We start from the raw sequence: 22,343 nt of genomic DNA, 5'->3' as shown, positions 1-22,343 counted from the left end.
CTTCCGGGATATGCACTGAGATAGGGGTAGAGGTACCTCAATCGTGCTATTCATGGCGACAACCTGACACACTTCTTCTGCTCTACTTGTGCAGAGGAATCTCATTTCACGACCTGGGTTCACGACTGCCACAGCGCGGGACGTGCAAGCATGGTAACGCACAACTAGCAACAAAGAGACGAAAATCTACATCAACGGCTGAACTCTCTCTCACTCGCTCTCTTTTCCTCCCTCGCCTCTTATATGCAAGAATTTTACTTTTGGTGCGATGAATGAGTCTTCAACCTACTGCTTTATTCTCAAGTCTCAGGATATAAAGATAGAGTTTTCAATATACTCGCATTGCTGAAAAAACATGGCAATCATTTTGGACTATAAATTGGTCACTATGCCAAAACTAGTATACACTACTGCTTCTCTCATACCTGAGGTGTTCTCTCGATTGAAGGATTCAATAGTATGATTTTTAAGGCCAAAGATTTTGATTATAATGAACAATCTTCAAAATGAATATGCAAGTTTGCCGGTGTGCTTTAAAGCAGCCATATTATCTTACGAAATAGTCGCATTAAAGGCAAATAGTAGGAAATGCTACATATATAATGGGATCCCCTACGTACGGAAGACCAGCTAATGTTAATGCTCAGTTGTTTTCCTATAAATCTTTTTTCACTTGATGTATCTGACCCATGTATCATACAATCCCCACATTTCAAGCTGAACTGACTATTTTTCTTCTCAAATAATGAATACATATCCGTTGCATGGAACATTCTCACGTTATATCAACTGCTTTTTTCAAAGGCCACTGTATTTTGAGTGGGACGGAAATTCAAGCTCTTGGTAGCCAGTCTACAGGATGGCAACGCTATACCAGACGGACCCTCTGTATAGTGTGTCGGACAGCCACAAATGGTGTTGTGACCAAGACTTGGCACATACTCATACTGGGGGCAATACAGGAAAGAGCAAGTCTTCATAATGGTGACTTACTTCTAAATTCACCGAAGACTCAAAAATTTGTAAGCACAAAAGGCTGTTTGGCATCGTACTTGTTATGCAAACACTAAGTGATGAAGCAATATGGGATGTCAGAGATCAGTTTAGCCATGATATGTCCACTGCGTCTTGCAACATTAAACAAAGGACCGAGGAGAAAACGCCCCCGAGATGTATGGTATATGGACATCTACCTCACTGACACACACACACAATCACACAACCACACTAATCAAAATATGTGGCGTTACATTTTCTTTTATTGTACGACTTTAGGATACACGTCGAAATCCGCAACGTGCAGTTAGACTCTCAAACAACAGTGATCAGAGCACGAGGGTGAACACATCAGTGTCACGAAGTGATGCACGTGCTCACGACGTGAGGCATTACAAGGAATTAATCTACCATCAATGTCCACAATGTGTCGAGGAGTGAAGCAAACACAAGGAGCAATGACATAACCGACGGCTCGACTGGCAGACTGCAAGCCTGAGTGAATCGATCAGCTTCGATGAGATTCAAACCGGAGACAAACACTACGACTCCATGAATCCAAGTGAAACACCCTACTTGAATACCCTCGGTAGATCCATATTGATAACGATCATTCAACTTACAGGAGAATGTTAATAAAGTGAACAGAAAATAGTAGTAAACAAGTTTATAAGTAAATTTTGTAGCTTCTTCATTCAAGAGGGGGCCCCCCCGTCAGCCCGCTCCCCAGGCATATTACGATACCTAAGGAGAGCATAATACTCCAACCCTTAAGGACCTTAGGGCCCGTGCCAGCTCTCGGCGACCCTGGTCTGAACCTGACACATGGGGTCCCACCAGGCAGACAGGTGGTATACTCGTCTCCTGTAAACCGACCCCTCAGACGGGAGGTATACATTTGGTCCGACACCCACCCCTAAAAAAAAAAAAAAAAATAGTCGAAATACTCTTCTCCTCCATACTGGACTCTTTTTAGACGGGAGGTATACTCGTCTCCTGTCAACAGACCCACACAGACAGGAAATGAACATTGCCTTCTGAGGACAGACACCCACAGCCAGGAGACGTACCTGCCTCCTGTAGACCGACCTATGGAGTGAACACTGTACAAGTGTCATAATGGTACATCTCAGGAGGAGGACGCCACCAGCATCACTTGTCATCTACGATGCCTCTCGTGCTTACCTGCAAGGAAGGAGAAGAGGCATTAGAGTTTCCAAGTGACTCACATTCTTGATGGCAAACTCGTAATCTCATTAAATACCACTGATGAACTATACTACAGGTTGATAGGCTATTTGATCTGACAAATTCAAATATTTTTCATGTTTGCATATCATTATACTGATAATGGAATTATTTCTAGTTGACGTATTGGGGCTTCAGTAGGAGTCGATCAGTGCTATGTGTATTCCTTCGACATACCTACAGATACTTCAGTGAATTCACACGATCTTACAAGTGGGAACATTACACATTTCTAACACTGTACGATAACAAAGATAACCCATCACTGTCACTGAAATTTTAAGGTCACGTGTCTCGTGTATCTATTGCTTATACTTTTAGAGATATCCGTGCGAGCTTACGCAGAAAGAGGTAGATGAAAGGCATATATATATATATATATATATATATATATATATATATATATATATATATATATATATATATGTATGTATATAAAGGAGAGGGCTATCAACGCGGTAGCTTTTTGCTTTATAACTCCATCACACCGAATGCTGAAAAGGTGATGGTACATCTCGGTCAGTATGTATAAAACGATGAGCAACAAGGATTAATGTAGACATTGTTAGGTTGCTGGTTAGAATCATTGCCGAGGGTCACTATAAGCTGATGCCGACCAGAGACATCCCATCATTTTGGAGAGTAGCATAATGAAGGTCATGGGTCAGCCGGGGTCGGTACAGTTGGCTGTTAGAAAGACGACTTCGTATGCCATGATGGGAGAATATATTTCATCATTACTTTTGTTAAGTACAAGTGTAAATCTTCCTTAACACAGTCGAGTGTAACTTTGCTAACTAACTTTCCTAATCTGACCCCCCTAACGTGACTCGTATATCCTGTACAGCAGCGTTTGTTTTCTTTCTCTTCTACAGATATTATACCGGATTCTGCCCTTTAGTGCTGGCTGTGTGTGTCCCAGCCATTAGCTTGACCACGTAACACATGTCAAGTTACTGGGTTACATGGTGGAGTGTTGACAGCTGTCAGAGATGGGGCTTCCATCACGTCTCTTTCTTTGCCTCCACCGCTAAGCTTTGTAACTATATCCTCTTACGTTTTTCTTAACTAGAATCTGCCCTGTTTCAAAAGGTAGGGTTTCGACTTCCAGAATAGCCCGTCGATTTGTGTGTGTGCGCGCGCGCGTTACTCAAGTCCTGCCCTTGAGTTCTGACAGTAATTAGGACACCTGATAAAGGTAAGGTTCTCCCCAGTAACAGCTGTTGATATGCATGTAATCCTTGTTAATAAGGAACGCCTATCTAGGAAAGAGAATCATCAGACCTAGCAACATCTGTTATGGGAGGGAGGAGTTGTGGGTGGGTGGGTACGGCGTTTTCAAAATGGCCTACCCGGGGAGGTACCAAGGCGAGACGCAGGATCATAATACCCTTCAACACAAGGATAACTGCGAGAATATTCCAGTTCAGTAAATCAGGCTGGGAGAATATTCTTGCGGGATGAACTGGAGGACAGAGTAGTATTTAGGAGCAAATGGAATGACTGCCAGGCGACGTGCTGCCCACAAGACCCGCAGTGTTTGGAACGTGGAGTACGTCGGAGCCAACAGCCGACCTTCCTAGCTCCCTCGATGTTACTGGTTCCCAAGCTTCTCTGCTTCCTCGACGTTACTAGTTGGTGAAGCCTGTTCGTTCCTTTTACGCTACTTAATCCTTGGACTTACTGGTTCCTTCAGTGTTAGAATCGCCTCGACGTTCCTGGTTCCCTCATAGATCAGCCGAGCCTCTGTCGCAGCTGCGACGGTCCTGAGCAGCGGACGCTCCGCCAGCCCTGACATCCAGCCAGCAGCCAGCCAGCAGCCAGGCATCCCTGGCAGTCCCTCCTCCCACAGCCGCCACCACCACCAAGCCATCCCCCACCCTCCACTACCCTTGCCACGCTACAGTAATTTACTGTTGAGGAAAAGATTCCGATGTTTACGTGTTTATTATACCAATTCCGACGGCGCTGGCTCCGTGAGCAGACATTAAGACGGCTCATATTTGCGAGATATATTTCGGTGAAAAGAAAAAAAAAATTAATTTAGTAAAGTTTGTCCGTCCAGGGATATGTATCTTCATCCCTCCAGCCTCAAGGCTCTTGTCTGGGTGGTTTTTCCCTCCTCGGCTGGAAACTGGCTTATGTTACTGAAATTATATATTTCTCAGCTTTTGGTTCATCTTGACGACGCGAAGTATTCATACATTTTTTGCCCAGTGGAAGATTCAGTAATTTAGCAGCGTCGAGAGCCTGTTTTTTCCCCCCCTGTTAACCAGCTGGACAAGGATAGAAAACATCTCTCTGCGCATTTCCATGGAGTGAATCAAGTGCAACCAGCCATACGCCTTTTGTGAGAATCATTTTTGCAGAACCTGGGTCCTGAACCCCTACTCCTGCAAGAAGGCAGGAACGAACAATCCCCTTGAGATACCCGAGCTACTTTAGATATATCCTTACTCGGGTCAAAGGGCTTTAGCTTCATTTGGTTGGTTGGTCGTTTGGGCTTTAGGCCAATCAACTGCCGGGATCTCAAAGGCTGTCAACAAACAGCATCCACCAACCGAAAAATCTTTAAGACCTTAGGCCTTAGGGTGTTAAAGATAATTCAAAAACCAAATACACTCGCCATATCCATGTGGCCCATGTGCTTTACCTTCACGTGTACCTTTACTTGACAAGCAGAACTGTAGACCTACAGGTCCTCTGGCGGAGTCCGGGTGGTATAAATACCCTCTTAGTAAACACGAAGTAACAATATAACATCCGAAGGTGGAACTTAATCATGAAGTAAATGATCCTCGACTGTCTTAAGTTGATAATGTATCTCTCTCTTCCACAGTGCCACCTGCAGCCTCACTTCCCTGCCACCTCTCCTTGTAATATTATCGTCGTGGTTATTGTAGTTACTTGTGGCAGAAATTAGACTTGAGGTATCAGCCCCAAGATTTAAAACTAGTAGAAATAATGCACCGTGCCCGAGTCTGGGTCAAATTTCACGGAGATTAACCCACGAGTAAACAAATGCAGAGAGGCCGTAGCGTTTGGACGGGTCAAAATAAGGAATCAAGGAACATAGTATGATAATCTTTCACGTTCCTGAAGGGGAAATACAAACGTTGTTCATGTGTGTAAAAATGAAGGACTATATGTTAGGAAACGTTAGCTATCCACACTAGCATCATCCTCTTGTCGTATTCAGCACAGCGTGTTGAAACAGAGGAACAGCATTATTTGTACCAGCTGTGCACATTATCCCCAGGGTACTGTAGGATGTGACAGAATATTTCCTTCTTGACGCAATTTGTTGAAGACCAACGCATATTCAACACACTTGCTTTGAAACAAGTATTGCTCACCACACAGAGCTTCATCAGATGAAAAGTGTTAGTGTTCTATATTCATTCTCAGTTTATTCTTGAAATACAAGAGACGTTAGGGCACACGAACACACTCCATCTTCGGTCAATTCATTATAAATGATACATCACATATGAATTCAGAACTGTAGTGAGTTACTGTTCTGTACGAGGTCGTTCCTAATAATGAAGTCACCAATTTTCTTGTTCCTGTACTACACGATGCTGTTGAGACGATCTTCAAGGATGTTACAGGTAATGATGCTCTTATCTATTATCTCCAGAAAACGGTCGTCCGTCCAATCATCAGGAGATGTCTGGATTTTGTGAAGAGATCAACAGTTGCAAGTTGTTGTAGCGTGAAAAGATGAATAGTTCCAAATTGTTGTTGTAGCAAGATCGAAGCATCTTCATTCTATGTGAAATTTCCTATCTGGCTCAAGATCTACATTGGAACAAGTACCCGAGGCCACGAAATAAGGGAAGAGTCTACACTTTACGTTATTTCAAGCGATGCATCAAATGTAAATCATTCCAATGTACGAAAGAAAAATGTACGCGCCGAGCTGTGCAGGCGCCCTGAGAAGAATCATAACTATGGAAGCATATCATTGATAAAGTATAGGATCCTAAACGTCACCAGCCTGACGATAGATTAAGCCTACTTATGATGATGTAGTGAGGAGTATTTCTATGTTTCCGGATGGTATTGAAACAGCCCACGTATCATTCCATTAAAGGGACCGATGCCTCCTCATGTTATCCCTACTATAACAAAATTCGCTGACGATGGCCCGTCCTCAGTTTAAGCGTCAAATATTTCCCAACAGATCGTTTGTATGAAAGCAGAAGTTCACGGGACATCCTCCAGAAGGCGCGGGGCTCCTGTCGAAGGCCTGATGTGACCTAATTCTCGACTCCGTAACTCCCACCTCATCGTCTGGCTCAAAGGTCAAAGGTTCGCCTCAAAGTACTTGACACTGAAGGAGGAAAAAAAAAAAAAAAATGGAGCTCTTCTTCTCTGCCGGCTACCAGCTAGTGTTGACTCTACTGTTGCCCTTCATGTCTGACGGGCTGGATGAGGGCGAGACAATAGGACAGGGAGGTTTGGCTTCCTCCCTACCACTCCACCGTGCTCCCCTCCCGTCCCCAGTCCCTCGCGACCTATATACCGTCCGGGCAACTTCCAGTAGCACCGCGAGAGAAAGAAAGAGTTGATGGGATATGAATATCTTTTCTTGCTTCTCTTGTAAGTGAGGCTCAGCCTGGGGGCACAGACGGCATGAATGGCCGGTTCTGACGTCGGTGTTGTGGGGGCGTGGGCTTCACTCTTGGAGGTGGCGTCTGCCCGGTGACAAGGGCAAGGATCATCCCATGGTGGACTTTTACCAGCAAGCATAACATCAAGGCCTCGACAAACGGGTACACCAGGATCGTGGACAATCAGTAGTGATGCCATCCGACCTACGCAACTCTGAGCGTCCAAACAAGACGTTAGGAGACGCTGCACTATTTGTTATCAGAAAGAACCATCATACAGTGTCGAAATAGAAAAAAACAAACACTTCCATTACTCTTCAATTACTTACTTGAGGTTACAAGCGTATGACGCTCAGTGAAATCATCCTACATCTGGACGCTGAGACTAGAGTTTCTAATGTTGTAATTACCAGCAACCCGCCTCAGACTGCCTTAGGTTATCATTAGGGAAGATGTCTGTTCGCCCGAATAAAACTCCTAGATCAACAAATAACCTCCTAAGACGAGAAGTTCTGAGACAACCCCGCATTTCAGCCGTCGAATTTAAGAAAAGCCATCCAAAATTACCAGGAAACGTGTCTCAAATAACTATTCAACAACGCCTACAAGCCAGCTGCTAAGCCCGTGCGTACGAAAGTCACGAGATGGTGACGAATCGCATTTGTAAAGAAACACAAGGACTGGAGTGAGCAACAGTGGAGTAAGAAAGGGGAGGGTGAGGAGGCCGGAGGATGCCAACCGGCATGACTCCTTTCACAATGAGGACAATGAAACAGACAGCGTGACGATCTGGAGTTGCTTTAGTAGTGTTACGGGAAGGTCGCACTTCTTACCTAAAAACACAATGAATGGAGAGCACTACTTTAAGTGTGCTAGAGGACCATCCGCTTCCATATTATGAGGTTCACATGTGTGATCATTTTATGCAAGATAGTGCTTCCTGCCATAAGGTTAGAAAGGCGATGAATTTGTTTTGAGAAATAAAATCATTCAACTTCCGGAGTGGCCTGAGAACTCCCCATAACTCAACTCAATCGAGAACTGCGGCAATCAGATGAAAGTCGAACTTTTCTTTTTTTCCTGCAGCACCTCGTAAGTGCCTCGCCTCATTCAGGATATCAAACCCTATAGGCATAAAACATAGATCGAGAATATTTCACGGAGCTTTCCAATTCCATGCCCAGACTTCTGCAGTTGGAAACAAAGGAGACATGACAAAGTGATAAAATCTAAGTGACACTATTTTTGTTCATGGTACTGTAAGGCCGGGGGTGTAAGTTTTATGGAGGACATTTTTTTTTCCTTTTTTTTGATGATACAGTATTTGGCAGCGAAGCTAAGGATAACTGACAGCACTACCATTTTTCCAGTCACAATCTCTATAGGATTTCAGAATCACTCCAACACGTACACAAGTTTATCTCTCATGGCCAGACTCCATATGGTCAGCTTTAAGGATTCTATCTAAAGCCATTTATCCTTTCCTTCTTTTTTTTTTACGCATGTGAAGATATAACCTTTATACATTGTTTCATAGTATTTTTCTCTACAAGCAAGACCACGGGCTTGAAGACCATGGTGTGTTTTGTATGCTGTCTTCTCTTCCCATCCCTTTCTGATCTCGTCCTGGTAACCTGGTTGCCCTTTCTCAAGCCCTCTCCCAGTTAAAAGGATGAACCCTTCCTACCTCTCCCAGTAACCCTGGTAGCCCTGTCTTTTTCGGACCCTTCCCCCGTGGCTGGGACCTACTGCTATAGCCCCCCCATCTCCCCGAATCTTCAGGCACCCAAACTGGTCAATGAATCAACAATAGTCGATGACCCGGGTATCTGGAGGTCATCCGGAATGTTAAAAAAACATCAGGTAATTAGTTAATTGGCAGAGTCTCCCAGAGTCCTTAGAAGTATGAGAGTCTCTGTAAATTCATGAATCCTTAAAACATTCCTTGTTAGGGCGTCAGTATCTATAAGTAGCCATGATCTGGTATGCAAAGTCTATTCACTTCAACGTCGGTGAAAAGTTCCGTACCATTCGTAAAATAAACAAGTCTTGTTGCCATGCGATTTACCCGTACAAGGTTGAATGTTTCACAGATTTTTATCCGTTCTCTTTAGTAGCTGCCTCTCCTCAATCGGCTGATCCATTATTCGTTTAAGTTTACATCTATAGTCTGCTCAAATCTCTTTCCACTCCAAGTGGAAACTGAAGTGTCTAGTTAATATCAAAATCTCCTTTTATTACAACACTTAAAACCCCCAAAGTTGGGCTTTGGATGACCTATGGGTCACAATATCTACTGTTCACTTACGACACATGGTTTCCTCTCAAAAATGTTCCTTTTCAGTGTATACAGTGTGCTGTCGACCCTTCTCGTTTTATATAACGCTCTGACTCGGCTTAACTTGTAATAGAAGTGTTCTCGACGGTAATCTTGAGCCTGTCATGAGTATTTGGTCGATTTTTTTTTTACTGTTAAACGAATGTCTGCAACGGTGACACAATATCCGTGTCGACCACTTCCCAATGTTGATAACATTAGTGTCTATCATTTCTCAAGTGTTGATTTCACCCGCTAGGAAAAGTTTAGCAATCTAGATATGGAGACTGACCCTACGTTAGATATGCAACGTCAACATGCCATTGTATGTATGACAATGGATCAGTTTGTAAAGTCAATCGTTTTCAACTCTGGATCATCACAGATGCCTGACCTATCTTCCAAAGGGCTTAAAGAAGGTTAGGAATGGAGGTCGAGATAACAGTGAAAACATGGTTTATTTACAAAGCAGTGCGATGTTAGGCAAGCAACGACGATATGGCCAAGTTCAACGGTGAGTCAATTTGCAAAATCGGCAAGTTTGTAACATCGGAACGTCATTGTCGACCATTCTGCAACATTGATAAAATGGTTTTTTGGCCAACTGTGTAGAAGCTCAGGGTCCCTGCGAGGCAACGAGTCCCTGGAAGCTCGCGAATTTCTGGAAGTTCGCGAATCTCTATGAAGTTTGCAAGTGCGTGAGAATCTTCAAATTCCTGTTAGTTTACAAGTTTCTGAAAGTTCACGTGTCCCTGGAAGTTTACGAGTCTGTGGCAGATCGTGAATTCCTGTTAGCTCGTGGGACCCTGAATGTCCAACATTGCTTAAAATTCCATCAGTCCTTGAACGTCTACGAGTACCTGGATGTCCACGACTTCCAGGAAGTCTACCAATTCTTTGAAATCTAAAATTTCCTGGAAATTCAAGAATCCATGCAAGTCTACGAATTCTTAAGTCTATAAGTACCTGGAATTTTATGAGCCCCTGGAAGTTCGCAAGCCTTTGGAAGCTGGCAAGTTCTTGAAAGTTCACGAATCCTTGGAAGTACTCTGGTCCCTCTTAGTACAGAGTCGCTGGAATCTGCTGGTCGTAGCGTCCCAGAAGACCTACGAATCAGAATGGATTGACCGACTCTCAACCTAGTTGTTGTTCTACCACATTAATCCAGAAGTTTCTGCTCTTTTCTTTATCACAAACGGCTTCGTTAGGACCCAATGGTCTGTTACTGTCTTAATTCAGTTGTAAGCTGAAATAGCGCCTTTATGGACTATTTCCAGCGCGGTTGGTACTCACAGTCCAGGCGATTTCATATATGGCATTCTTGGCTCAGGTGATTCTCCTATCTTAACTGCTACACCTGGTTGCTGTGGTACTAAGTTTTTTCTTTCTTCTCCCCAGCCCAGGAGGTTCGTCACGTTCATGCACTACTTCTAGCCCGAATGACAGCGCGAATTCCCCGTGGCACCTCTGGGTGAAATTCTAAGACCTGGTGGGGATCTACTCGAGAAAGACGTCCGAACTCAAGTAGCAGACCTGACCAGCGTACTAAGCCTAGTCGTGGACATTCAGGGGTATAGATGGTATTCCCAGCCCAGGTACTTTCTTTCATGCGGTACACGGTCTCTTCCATCCCTCACCGTCGCCTTCTCAGCCTAACCTCAAGTTCCTAACGTTTCACTTCACATCCGTCATCTCCACTCTCCTCATAAAATCTATTTCATTACCCTCTCATTGCGTACTTAACCACGTTGTTCTCTCCTCACAACCTTTTTAATTCACTGAATTCCGTTCATTATCACCCTTTATTTCCTTATTACCCTCCTCACCTCACCATCCTCTTTACCTCGCTACTTTCCTCCAACCCCCCTCCTCCGACCCTCATCTTGGCACACTCCTGCGTACCCTCATCTCACTTTTCTCATCATTTCGCTACCTACTGCTCCTTGCTAATCTCCTTGCTCCTAAAATATTTCATGATCCTTCTCATTACTTTCCTCATCTCACCACCCTCTTCTCAGCCCACTTATCCTACTCCACGAACCTAAGCCTCATCTCATATCTCACAGCAGACTAGAAGACCGATCTCAAGGATGCAGCGAAGCCACCGCACCTAACGCTACTAGGGATCTACACGTGTTACGATACTGAAATTAACATCTCGCCGGTTGACCCTAAGAAAAAAGCAAAATGGTTAAACTTTGCATCCCATCCAACTCATCCCCCTCCACACACACACACACACACACACACACACACACACACACACACACACGTCGCTGACCATGATTCAGACCCGACCCCTGCCGGGTTCGAATTCGGAGGGTGTAAGTCGGCCTTAAACCAACCCAACTGTTCATCCTTCCCTGGGGATTCGTCGATGAATGGGTTCCTGGCTTTGGCTGGTGTGTGTGTGTGTAAATTCATAAAAGTAATGTTATGGTGCATATACAGGACAACACCAGTGCAAAATTTACTAACACAAACAGTAACGGCAAATCATCACACATGCGAATGTCATTTTAAGAATAATGGATATGAATGCAAAGGACTGATAGTAAACAGAAAAAAGATATGGAGTTCAAGGATCGCATTAGGGAAACAAACTTGAAGTTGGTATAGAAGTGGACACAACACTTACGAAAAAGATAAGATCTCACCTGATCTGTCTGGAGGGGTTTATGACAGCACGAAGAGAAAGAAATGACAAAAAGGAGGGGTTCTGACCTCTACACTGAGGCATAGCCTAAAGTTTCAAGAAATATTAGTAGATACCCAGTCAACCAGTATGTGGTGGGAGAAATGACTTCTGGCGATTCATAATTTACCAAAAACTACCAATAAACCTAAACCCATTCTTAATAACATTGAAGTAACAAACAGGAAGGTGCAGGAAGCAAAAGAACACGCTCTCCTCAGAGATGGTCAGGCTCTGATGATGGGGTTTTCAACTCGGATGAAATGGAATTGAGATCCTCATGGAGACGGTGGAGTCGAGGAGACGAGTTCTTCTATCGTGTACAGGACTTCGATTTCGGTTTATTACGAAGGATCCTATTTCTTAGGATCATATTTAGGCTACTACTGTTACTTCAAACACTAACGCAACTACTATTACCACAGTTACCACTACCATCATCACTTCTGCTACCAGAAAAAAAAAAAAATATGAATAATGAGACAAGTTAAAGGAAAACGAGGAAAGAAAACTTTCTCCAAGTCACGTACAGTATAAGAAAACTTCATATGGAGAAAACGAGCCATATATTTACAAGAACTGAAGAACCAAGTCAACCACGGAAGAAAACGGCAAAACAGGACGGCCCCGACAAGAAAAAGAAAACAGAGCCTCATCGACCCGGGCCACCCGTACAGGGACAAACTTTACCAGCCTCCTCTAAATTCTGGCGGCCACCAGTCCCATCCAGGCAGGGAAGATGGTGGTGCGCACACACACACACACACACACACACACACACACACACGGGAACACCAGCTGGTACCGGAGGAGACCAGCTGAGGGGAATGTGAAGATACTATGAGGACGGAGAGCCAGCTGGTGGTAATATTGGGAGGAACGGGACCAACTGGGAAGGAAAAGGTATTCTAGAAGAAGAGTAACCAGATGGTTGGAATGGGAACCAGATGTGAGGAAGCAGAACCAACAAGAGTCGTAAACCGGCTGGATGTATTGGGTAAACAGGTTGTGATATCTAAGTAGTTGTGATGAGGAGGGGGAGAGGAGCTGGAGGAAACATGTTGACGGGAAAGGGGTTGGAAAGAACGAAAGAGGGATCACCACCCACTGAGAGGAGGGGTAGCTAGGTGTGAGCAGTAGCCACCAGGAAGGCTTGCTGAAAAGGAGGCCAGCTGGGAGGAGGGATAGCCAGATGAGAAGCCATCTGAAGGAAGGGTAGGCAGATGAACGACAACTGGGCGGAGGTGGTACCATAGTCCTTATGCTATGAACATTACTGTACAGCCGAGGTACCCTCTTTCATGGGGCTCCTACAGCGTCCAGGCTTCACCTCGCGCGGGATCAGGGCAAAATGGACTCCTTTCGGCAAGAAAATCCTCTCCGTCCAAAATGATGCAGCTTCGTCGAAGGCAACATCTTGCTCCCTGTATTGCCGCTTTTAGGAGAAATCTACCAACACCGATATTCCTAATAACAAAAAAAAAATGTATATATATATATATATATATATATATATATATATATATATATATATATATGTTTGCGCGCGCGCGCACACACACACACACGGACATACACACACACACGCACACATCGATCCCTATTGAAAAACACAGACAAAGCTGAACAGTACGAGCATGAGCCAAGATCACCAGCACGGAAGCAATACATGCTGAAACGGACAGGGACGTTAGCAACACTGCAACACCAGCTGACGTGACAAGCGAACACCTCAGGCCACACACACACACACACTCCCGGAAACATGTACACGCTCTCCCCGCAACACATTGGCACTCCTTGTTATCTCCTGATTTCAGTGTTCTCGATTTTCCTGTTCAGCTAAAATCTGTCCTGTAGATTAGAGATTATAGCTGTAGTCTGCCATGAACTTCTGCGTAGATTTGTAGGCTACAATGTAGACAGTATACAGCTGTAGTTTACACTGAAGAGGCGAGTTTATAGCTCTAGTCTACACTGTAGTTTGAAACGTGTAGCTTCAGTCTACGCAGCAGCTTTTGAGTGTATTTAGAAGGAACTTAATAGGAATGCAGATAGGCACAGTGCATTAGATCCTCCCGAAGAAATATGGAGCCTAGCATAGAGAGAGAGAGAGAGAGAGAGAGAGAGAGAGAGAGAGAGAGAGAGAGAGAGAGCACACGCATAACCAAGGCCAAATGCTTGTAAACTTTCGAAACTACAGAGGCGCACGGAACTTATTTTTAGTCGTAGACGTGAGGCGTGGCATTAATTTTGCTCACACCTCAAGTGTGTTCATGATACTTTCAACAACTCTATTCAGTCATCTGTTCCACCTGTTACCAACGCTATTGAAAAAAATGTATTCCCGTATCCAACGGAAATCGCTTGGCTACGAGTTTGTATCCATTACGACAGTTGGCATCAGACAAACGATCTTACATAGCTGCTAAGGTCGGCTGGTTGTTTGGGCTTTCAGTCTATTCACTGCTAGGGTCATGAAGGTCGTCATCGCCAAGTTATACTTACCAACCGACAAACCTTTAACATCTTCAGGTGTTAAGGATAATTTCATATATATATATATATATATATATATATATATATATTCCCTGGGGATAGGGGAGAAAGAATACTTCCCATGTATTCCCTGCGTGTCGTAGAAGGCGACTAAAAGGGAAGGGAGCGGGTGGCTGAAAATCCTCCCCTCTCTGTTTTTCTCTCATTTTCCAAAAGAAGGAACAGAGAAGGGTGCCAGGTGAGGATATTCCGTCTAAGGCCCAGTCCTCTGTTCTTAACGCTACCTCGCTAACGCGGGAAATGGCGAACAGTGTGAAAAAAAAAATTTATATATATATATATATATATATATATATATATATATATATATACATATATATATATCAGAAAGGGAGCAGGTCCCGGGACTGATTCCTGCGACACACCACTTGTTATATCCAACAGTTCCAAGGATATGGTATATTCCCTATATACGGCTCAGTCAATCAACTTCCTAACTACAGAAGCACATTACCCTCTCTACCATATACTTTAAATTTCAATAGAAACATTTGATGCGGGACTTTTAATACTTTCTGAAAGTCAAGATAAAAAGAATTTCCTCCCTTCTCTCACATGGTGATTACAATTGACTGACGTGAACGGTATATGTAGCGTCGAGTGAATGGATAACCTTTAACTTTCTAAATATATATATATATATATGCGAGCGTGGGCGGATCAGAACGGCAGGGTAGATATAATTGCTTGTTCTGGATTAGACCGTGAGGTCGTGTGGGTGGATTCAACCGCGTGGGTGGACTTGACAGCATGTCCATCCGAGTGGATTTGGCCGTGCGGCCGGCTGAGTGGATCTGACAAGCGAGGCCGTGTGGGTGGATTGGACTGTGGGCGGAGTTGACCGTAAAACCGCCACAGTGGATCACAGGTGGTGTGATGCATAGCTCTTGGCAACGTCAAGTCGGTAGCAGGTGTGGTGATGGCCAGCTTGTGAGATTGTCATCAGCCCTATATTCGCCAGCTACAGTAAATACAACGATTATTTCACGTACCTTATGCACTCATGAATCACTTCGGCTATAGGAAGCAATGACGACACTAAGTCATGATAAACTCAACGGCTTCGAACTCATAAATGCACTCTTGAAACTCTAGGTGGCTCATTTATTAATCACACTACCAAGCTCCTGATCCTTTCACAAGAAACAGTCTTCAGGACAGTCAAGACTTGACAAAATGATGGACAATACACTTTCCTCTCAGTCAGCAGAAACAGCGAATTCATCCGTAAAGAAGTTGCCAAATACATATATATAAAACAGGGAACAAATATGTCAAATTTCATACAAGTCTTCCTTCAATTTCTTTTCCCCGAGTTCGACGTGCGTCATGGCCGAGTGTCTGCTATGAATACAGACGAGGCAATACTTAGTTTACGGACTTTTTGCTCCACTTACAATATTCTCCTCCTGGACAGGCAGGGTAAGGTAATCACGGACCAGCTCGGAGAGAAAACATTTCTCTTTCTGTCCCAATGTTCGAAGCTGGACCCACAGTCCTCAAAGGTGCAAACGCGTTGTGCCACCTAGCCATCACCATCACCACCTTCTTCTTGCCTTAGGTGCGGATGAGAACTCATGTCGAGTAGACAGTAGTAAAGAGAGCAGCGATGACGTCACCCCACAGAGAGAACCCGAGGGCACAGCTAGTCATGCAGCTAGGATGACGATGCTCACAGAAGGACCCAGCCATGCAGTGCATTGTCATAACACCGAGATTCAGGATGTACATTGGAGAGACCAACCGAATGATCTCCCCGGAGAGATGCAGGGTCATGACCCCCCCCCCCTTCCCTACCCCCAACAGTGCAGCGGCACAACAAAAATCGATGATCTCCGCAGAGAGAGAGAGAGAGAGAGAGAGAGAGAGAGAGAGAGAGAGAGAGAGAGAGAGAGAGATACTGGCTGCAGAGTCCAGGCAGTATCTCTTCACCCCGAGGCAATGTTACCAGCTCACGAGAAAGTAAAACTACCTCACGCACTGCTCGACCACAGACATCCTCCACTCTGCCAGTCCACAGGTTGTAACAGACCTGCCACACTTCTGTTTCATATTAGGCGGGAAGTAAATGCAACCGAACGAAGACGTGTTCTCCAGATAACTTTCGCACACAACTTCAGAAATCATTCTGTTGCTTGAACCAACGAGATTATGGAGTAATGGGCGCTACTTTTGTGTGGGTTACAGAAGGTGACCGTGGCGGCTTCTGCCGCTACAAGCCTAAGATCATGGAACGCTGGAAGGACTTGCGAAACCGATGGCTGGAAGGCACAGAGGAAGTCTTCCTCTGGTTCAGAATTATTGCCGTTTCATATATTCATTTACTAACGAAACCCGATTGAAGAAAGAGGTCATTTTCCCCCTCATTTTTTTTCTCCAATGGACAATTATCGATTTCATTGATCTTATCGTTATCTTTTGATCGTTATCTTTTTATCCCCGTAGATAGAAATGAAAGAATGTAATCTACGTGTACCTTGTGTGGAAGGCGGCGGTGAGCTGCGGTGATACCTAAGGGCTGGAAATCCTCAACTCCTGTATCACCACTTTCTACAAGTAAGAACAGAAGCAACCAAGTGACGATTTATCCTCAAAATTTCAGACGTCTGTTGCTGATACTGTTTCGCTAAGGAACCCCTGTATATCACATGGTTTCAGTTCACTTCATCCCGTGCACGCCTTTCACCATCTTGCATGTAAAGGTCCTAATCGCTCAAAATCTTTTTCACTACATCCTTCCATCTTTAATTTTGTCTTCCTGTTCTCCTTGGTCCCTCCACCTCTGCCACACATATCTTCTTCGTTAACCTTTCTTCACTCATTCTCTCCATATGTCCAAAACATGTTAGCACATTACCCGCAGCTCTCTCAACCACACAATTTCAGTCACCACACATCTCTCTTAACCTTTCATTGCATACTCGATCAAATCACCTCAAACCACATTGTCCTCAAGCATTTCATATCAAACACATCCACCCTCCTCCGCACAGCCTAATCTTTAGCCCATGCTTTGCATACATACCATATTATTGGGACTACTATCCCTTCAAACATCGCCATTTTTTGCCCTATTAGATGACGTTCTCTCAACACACACTTCAGTGATCCCAGAAACTTCGCCCCCCTCCTCGCCCATCCTATGACTCACGTCCACTTCAATGGCCCTATTAACTGCCAAGTTCACTCCCAGATATCTAAAAATCTTCACTTACTCCAATTTTTCTCAATTCAATGTTACATCCCAACTCTGCCCCTCGCTCAACCTAGCTAAACCTTATAATATTGCATTTATTCACATCTGCTCTCAACTTCCTCCTTTCACACACACACTTCCAAACTCACTCACCAACTTCTGCAGTTTCTCACTCAAATATGTCACTAGCTACTGGCTAGTACGGACAAGCTTACTGCCGACATAAGATGGATATTGTCGTGAGCGTGATTCCGAAAGTGGGTTTGGTATTTAAGCAGTTCGTTCATACTGACCGACTGTCCAAGATGTTCTATGAATGCGCATCGTTAGGCGTGGGTGGCTTCGTCTTGCCAGTATGCAAAGCATCACAGCTGTTGCACTTATACTGGCAGATAATTGACTACTGCAGCCCCGCAGGAACAGCATCCTTGACCTTTAAAAACTATTCTAATGTTAACTTGTGGGTGATACTCGCATAAAACCCAGTTCCTTAGGAGTATAATCGGCTTTCCCGGTGATCAAGATTGGAAAATGATGGTTTTACTTTAGCACAGTTTGTTTAACGTTTTACCAAAATACACAATGAAGTTTAAAGAAAACCCGTTCTTATTCAACTTTGCACTATCTCGTGTGTGGCGTGGTGGCGACGGAAATGGATGAAGGCAGCAAGTATGGATATGTACATGTGTATATATATGTATGTATTTTATGCATACGTTGAAATGTATATGTATGTATGTGTGGGTGTGGGTGTTTATGTATATACATGTGTATCTGGGTGGGTTGGGCCATTCCTCGTCTATTTCCTTGCGCTACCTCGCTAACGCGGGAGACGGTGGTTAATTATAATAAATATATAAGAGAGAGAGAGAGAGAGAGAGAGAGAGAGAGAGAGAGAGAGAGAGAGAGAGAGAGAGAGAGATTTCTAAGTTCAAGGTCCTGTGAGAGTTTGTGCCTCAAGGTGGAATTAAAGTAAGAGTTTGCCGCGTCATTAATTTAGACGCCTGGAGGAGCTGGAAGGGTTTCTGACGTCAAAAGCACTCACTGCTGGAAACGTCTGTTGTAGTGTAAACTCTCACTTTTAGGAAAGTTTACCGTGTAGCAAACTCTCACCATTTGGAAAAGGTTGTGGTGTCGTAAACTCTCACTGTTAGTAAAGGTTGTGTTGTAAGATCTCACGGTTGGTAAAGGTTATTATGTTGTAAACTCACTACTGGAAAAGGTTGTCATATTCTGACTATTGGAAAAGGTTGTTGTGTCGTATACTCTCACTGATGATAAAAGTTGTTGCGTTGTCAATTCTTGCCACTGGAAGAGATTGTTGTGTCGTAAACTCTCATGAGAAGAGTTGGTTATGTTGTAATCTTTAACTACCAGAGGAGTTTACAGTGCTGTTAGCCCATCCTAAGTTAAAGATTCCTTAATTGTAAAACCACATTACTGGAAACATGTCTCGTAAAAGTGTCTCCTGGTTTATTCTCGTAGAGGTATACTACTCAAACTTCTCTCTCGTAATAGTGCGCTACTGCAGGTTTACCCTCTCATAAAGGTATACTATTTTAGTTTTGTATTCTCGTAAAGCTACACTACCACAGATTAATTCCTCTCGTAGCGGTATACCTCTCCGCGTTTACGCTCTCGTAAAGGTTTGCTACTCTATGTTTTCTCTGATGAAAGTATACTAATCCGGGTTTACCCTCTCGTGAAGGTATACAACTCCAAGTTTACTCCCGTGACCTCAGGCTACAGAGAGAAATAATGACAAAAGCAGTTGGTTGTGTGATGGTCGATGACACGATTCTCCAAGAACTTTGTGCTGCAGAAATCTATGAAGTTTGACCACAGACGATGAAATAGTATGATGACACGCCCACAGAAGGGTGATGTGATGGGAAAAACGAGTGAGGGGAGGAAGGGTATGGGAGAGAAGTGGTAGAAGCGAGGAGGAGAAGTGAGAGAGGGAGAGGAAAACGTTCGTCGAGGAGAGAAGTAGATACAAGAAGGGATGAGGGAGATATGGAGAGATGAGATACGAAATTCTGGGAAGGGAACTGGGATGGTGGAATAGATAGAAAAGATACTGATAGGACAGAGGAGGCTACAAGGAAGAGAAGAGGAGGGGATGAAGGAGCGGACGAAGCAGGTGAAATACGAAGAGGGACTTATGGGGTTGAGGAAGCAAAGGTTAGACTAGGACAAATGAGGTGTATGATGCAGGGGATAGTGAGGGAGACACTGACGGGACGGACGAGGCCAGGGATAAGAGAGGAGGAAAAGGAGGACTAGGATAAGGAGGGGTGACGGAACAGACAAGAAAGGAAGGGCATGTACTGGAGAGTCAGGAGTATACAGGGGGCCAGAGATGTACTAGGGAGCCAGGGGTACACAGGGGGGTAGGGATATACGGAAGAGCCAGGGAAGTATGGAACAGCTGGGGAGGAAAGGAAGAGCCAATGAGAAGCGGATGGGAAAGGGTGGGATGGAGACCATGGCCCTGGGAAGGCAGGGGAGTGATGTCAGCGGAGGGAAAGGACAAATCATACTGGGTGGATGGTGTAATAAAGCAATATAAATGGTAACATTTAGGAAGAGAGAGAGAGAGAGAGAGAGAGAGAGAGAGAGAGAGAGAGAGAGAGAGAGAGAGAGAGAGAGAGAGAGAGAAATTTACCCTCACCATCTGTTCTTGCCTTTCCCAACGATTTAAAACCTTTACCGTATTACTGGTTGAAAGACAACTTTTTTCTTATTGATGAAGCTTAGGCTTTTTACACATTCCCATGTAACTGAAAGCGAGGCTTATATACCTCGTCTTATTACTGTTGTTGAAGGTTACGCACTACCCCTTCTCACTGTAAAAGGAGGCGTACATGCTCTCCTGTATAACTGAAAAGGAAAATTATAGCCTTACCCTCTTACTGATGCTGAGGCTTATGGAAAAAAAAGAGGTCATGGTTCAACACTGTGACCCTTTCTTGAAGAGGACCTGATGTGACAGTATCAGAAATAAAGACATGTAGAAAAATTAATACATGTCGGTTTTTGATATGTTCATACAAGTTCGCCGTTTCCCACGTGAGGTAGTTCCAAGAACAAACGAAGAAATTATTTCTTTCGCTTACATCAACTCTAGCTGTCGCGTGTAATTTGTGTGTGTGTGTGTGTGTGTGTGTGTGTGTGTAAACAGGTGGCAATGACCATCCTCCCTCTCCCCCTCCACAGGACTGACACCCGAGCATTCCGAATTCCCGTGGGAGGTTTAGGAGCGAGCGTCCGCGAACCTAACTCTCCTGTGGGATGAGCGGTCACTCCTGTCCTCCAGGATGCAGGTGAGGAACCAGGCACAGGGCAAGGATAGTGTGTACGAGATGGAGCGACCATGGAAACTTCAGATGGCACCATGGATGAAGGAACGCCAGGCGATCAAGAGAACCTGACGACCAACTGTGACCCCACATGTGAAGACTGTGTGCGACTACACACACACATATGACCTGCCTTCTGCAAAGCCTTTTGCCCGAGTATGGCCAGGGGTGTGTATAGCCACTTCACACACACTGGGAGTCTTATGATAAATCTCGTCAGCCTTGCTGAGCCACGAGGGGGCAGCCACAACGGCAAAACGTTAGGGCAAGCATCCGATTCTCATGCGAGGGAGGAGGTGGTGTGGTCGCTCCGTGTCATATGATCATAACCCAGGTGGATTTTAGGGGACACTCCCTCTGTACTTCATGGTTCATTCGACTGACACCCACTTGCGTAGGTAACAGGTAAGATCACCCGGAACATACAGAGATGTATTGAGGTGATCAATAGTTCTGGAGGGAGTTAACCCTCTTAAGTGTCATGATGGAAAGGGTTGGTTTTGCAAGCGATGTGATTTTAGTAATATAGAAAAAGTTTTTTTTATTTGTAGCATGTTACATTTAGTTTTAAGACTAAGCTTTTCATTCGTCGATGCGCATAATCGTGTGGACAGTATGAGAGCTAATTCCAATACTACGTTAACACATACAGTGAACCACGATAGGATGCATTTTACATGCCCTTAGAGCGAGGTGATACGATACTTCATTTTTGTAGGTTTTTCATGGAAAACCATATGTGCCATGTCAAGGCAATATTGCTTTCCCGTAATTCGATTTTTGACTTTAAAAAAAAAACTTCTTTCATCGATTAATAATTTCAATAATGTCAATTTAAGTTTCACATATCAGTTGAATAGCCACACAAGAGTATACCAGTAGTCTTCATTACTAGACTACAGGAGGAACGAGTCGAAGAAGTGTACTAGTTAATTCGAGTTCTTTAACCCAAGGGTGTAAAAGGCATCAGATCCTCTGGTTCACAACTCCACTGGTTCTATCAACTGATGGACTCCATATGTACTCTGCTATATCCGAAGGTCGATGGGCCCCAGTTCGGTACGTCATTTGTCTCTCTTCACTTTGGTATTACTTTATCATTTGTAGATTTTCTTTTCGCTTAGATTTCCACTCTGCCGCATGAGGTGGCAAGGGTTGGTTTTCTCCACGGATGTGACTATCCCAAGATGTTTTTCTTCGAATATGAAATACGATTTAAACAAAGTCTTAGCTCTGAGCAAATTTTCGCTTAAGCTATCTAATAAAAACGATATATATATATATATATATATATATATATATATATATATATATATATACACACACAATTCCCCTGAAACTGCAAACAAGTCAA

General features: G+C 44.1%; 1 protein-coding gene across 4 annotated transcripts in view; it reads right to left on the bottom strand.

Moving 5' to 3' along the window:
* LOC139764786 (Kv channel-interacting protein 4) overlaps positions 1-22,343 on the bottom strand; it is a 737,128-nt gene that overhangs the window by 536,640 nt on the left and 178,145 nt on the right. The window contains exon 1 of one of the 4 annotated variants that reach the window (XM_071692025.1): positions 2,067-2,162. The exons of the other annotated variants lie outside the window; for them this stretch is intronic. The gene's annotated coding sequence lies outside the window, so the exon portion shown is untranslated. Of the gene's footprint in view, positions 1-2,066; positions 2,163-22,343 lie in introns of those variants that run through there. 4 annotated transcript variants of the gene reach the window in all.

This window comes from Panulirus ornatus, chromosome 1 (genome assembly GCF_036320965.1).
Source record: "Panulirus ornatus isolate Po-2019 chromosome 1, ASM3632096v1, whole genome shotgun sequence".
Taxonomy (NCBI): domain Eukaryota; kingdom Metazoa; phylum Arthropoda; class Malacostraca; order Decapoda; family Palinuridae; genus Panulirus; species Panulirus ornatus.
This window is presented reverse-complemented; position numbering and strand designations above follow the sequence as displayed.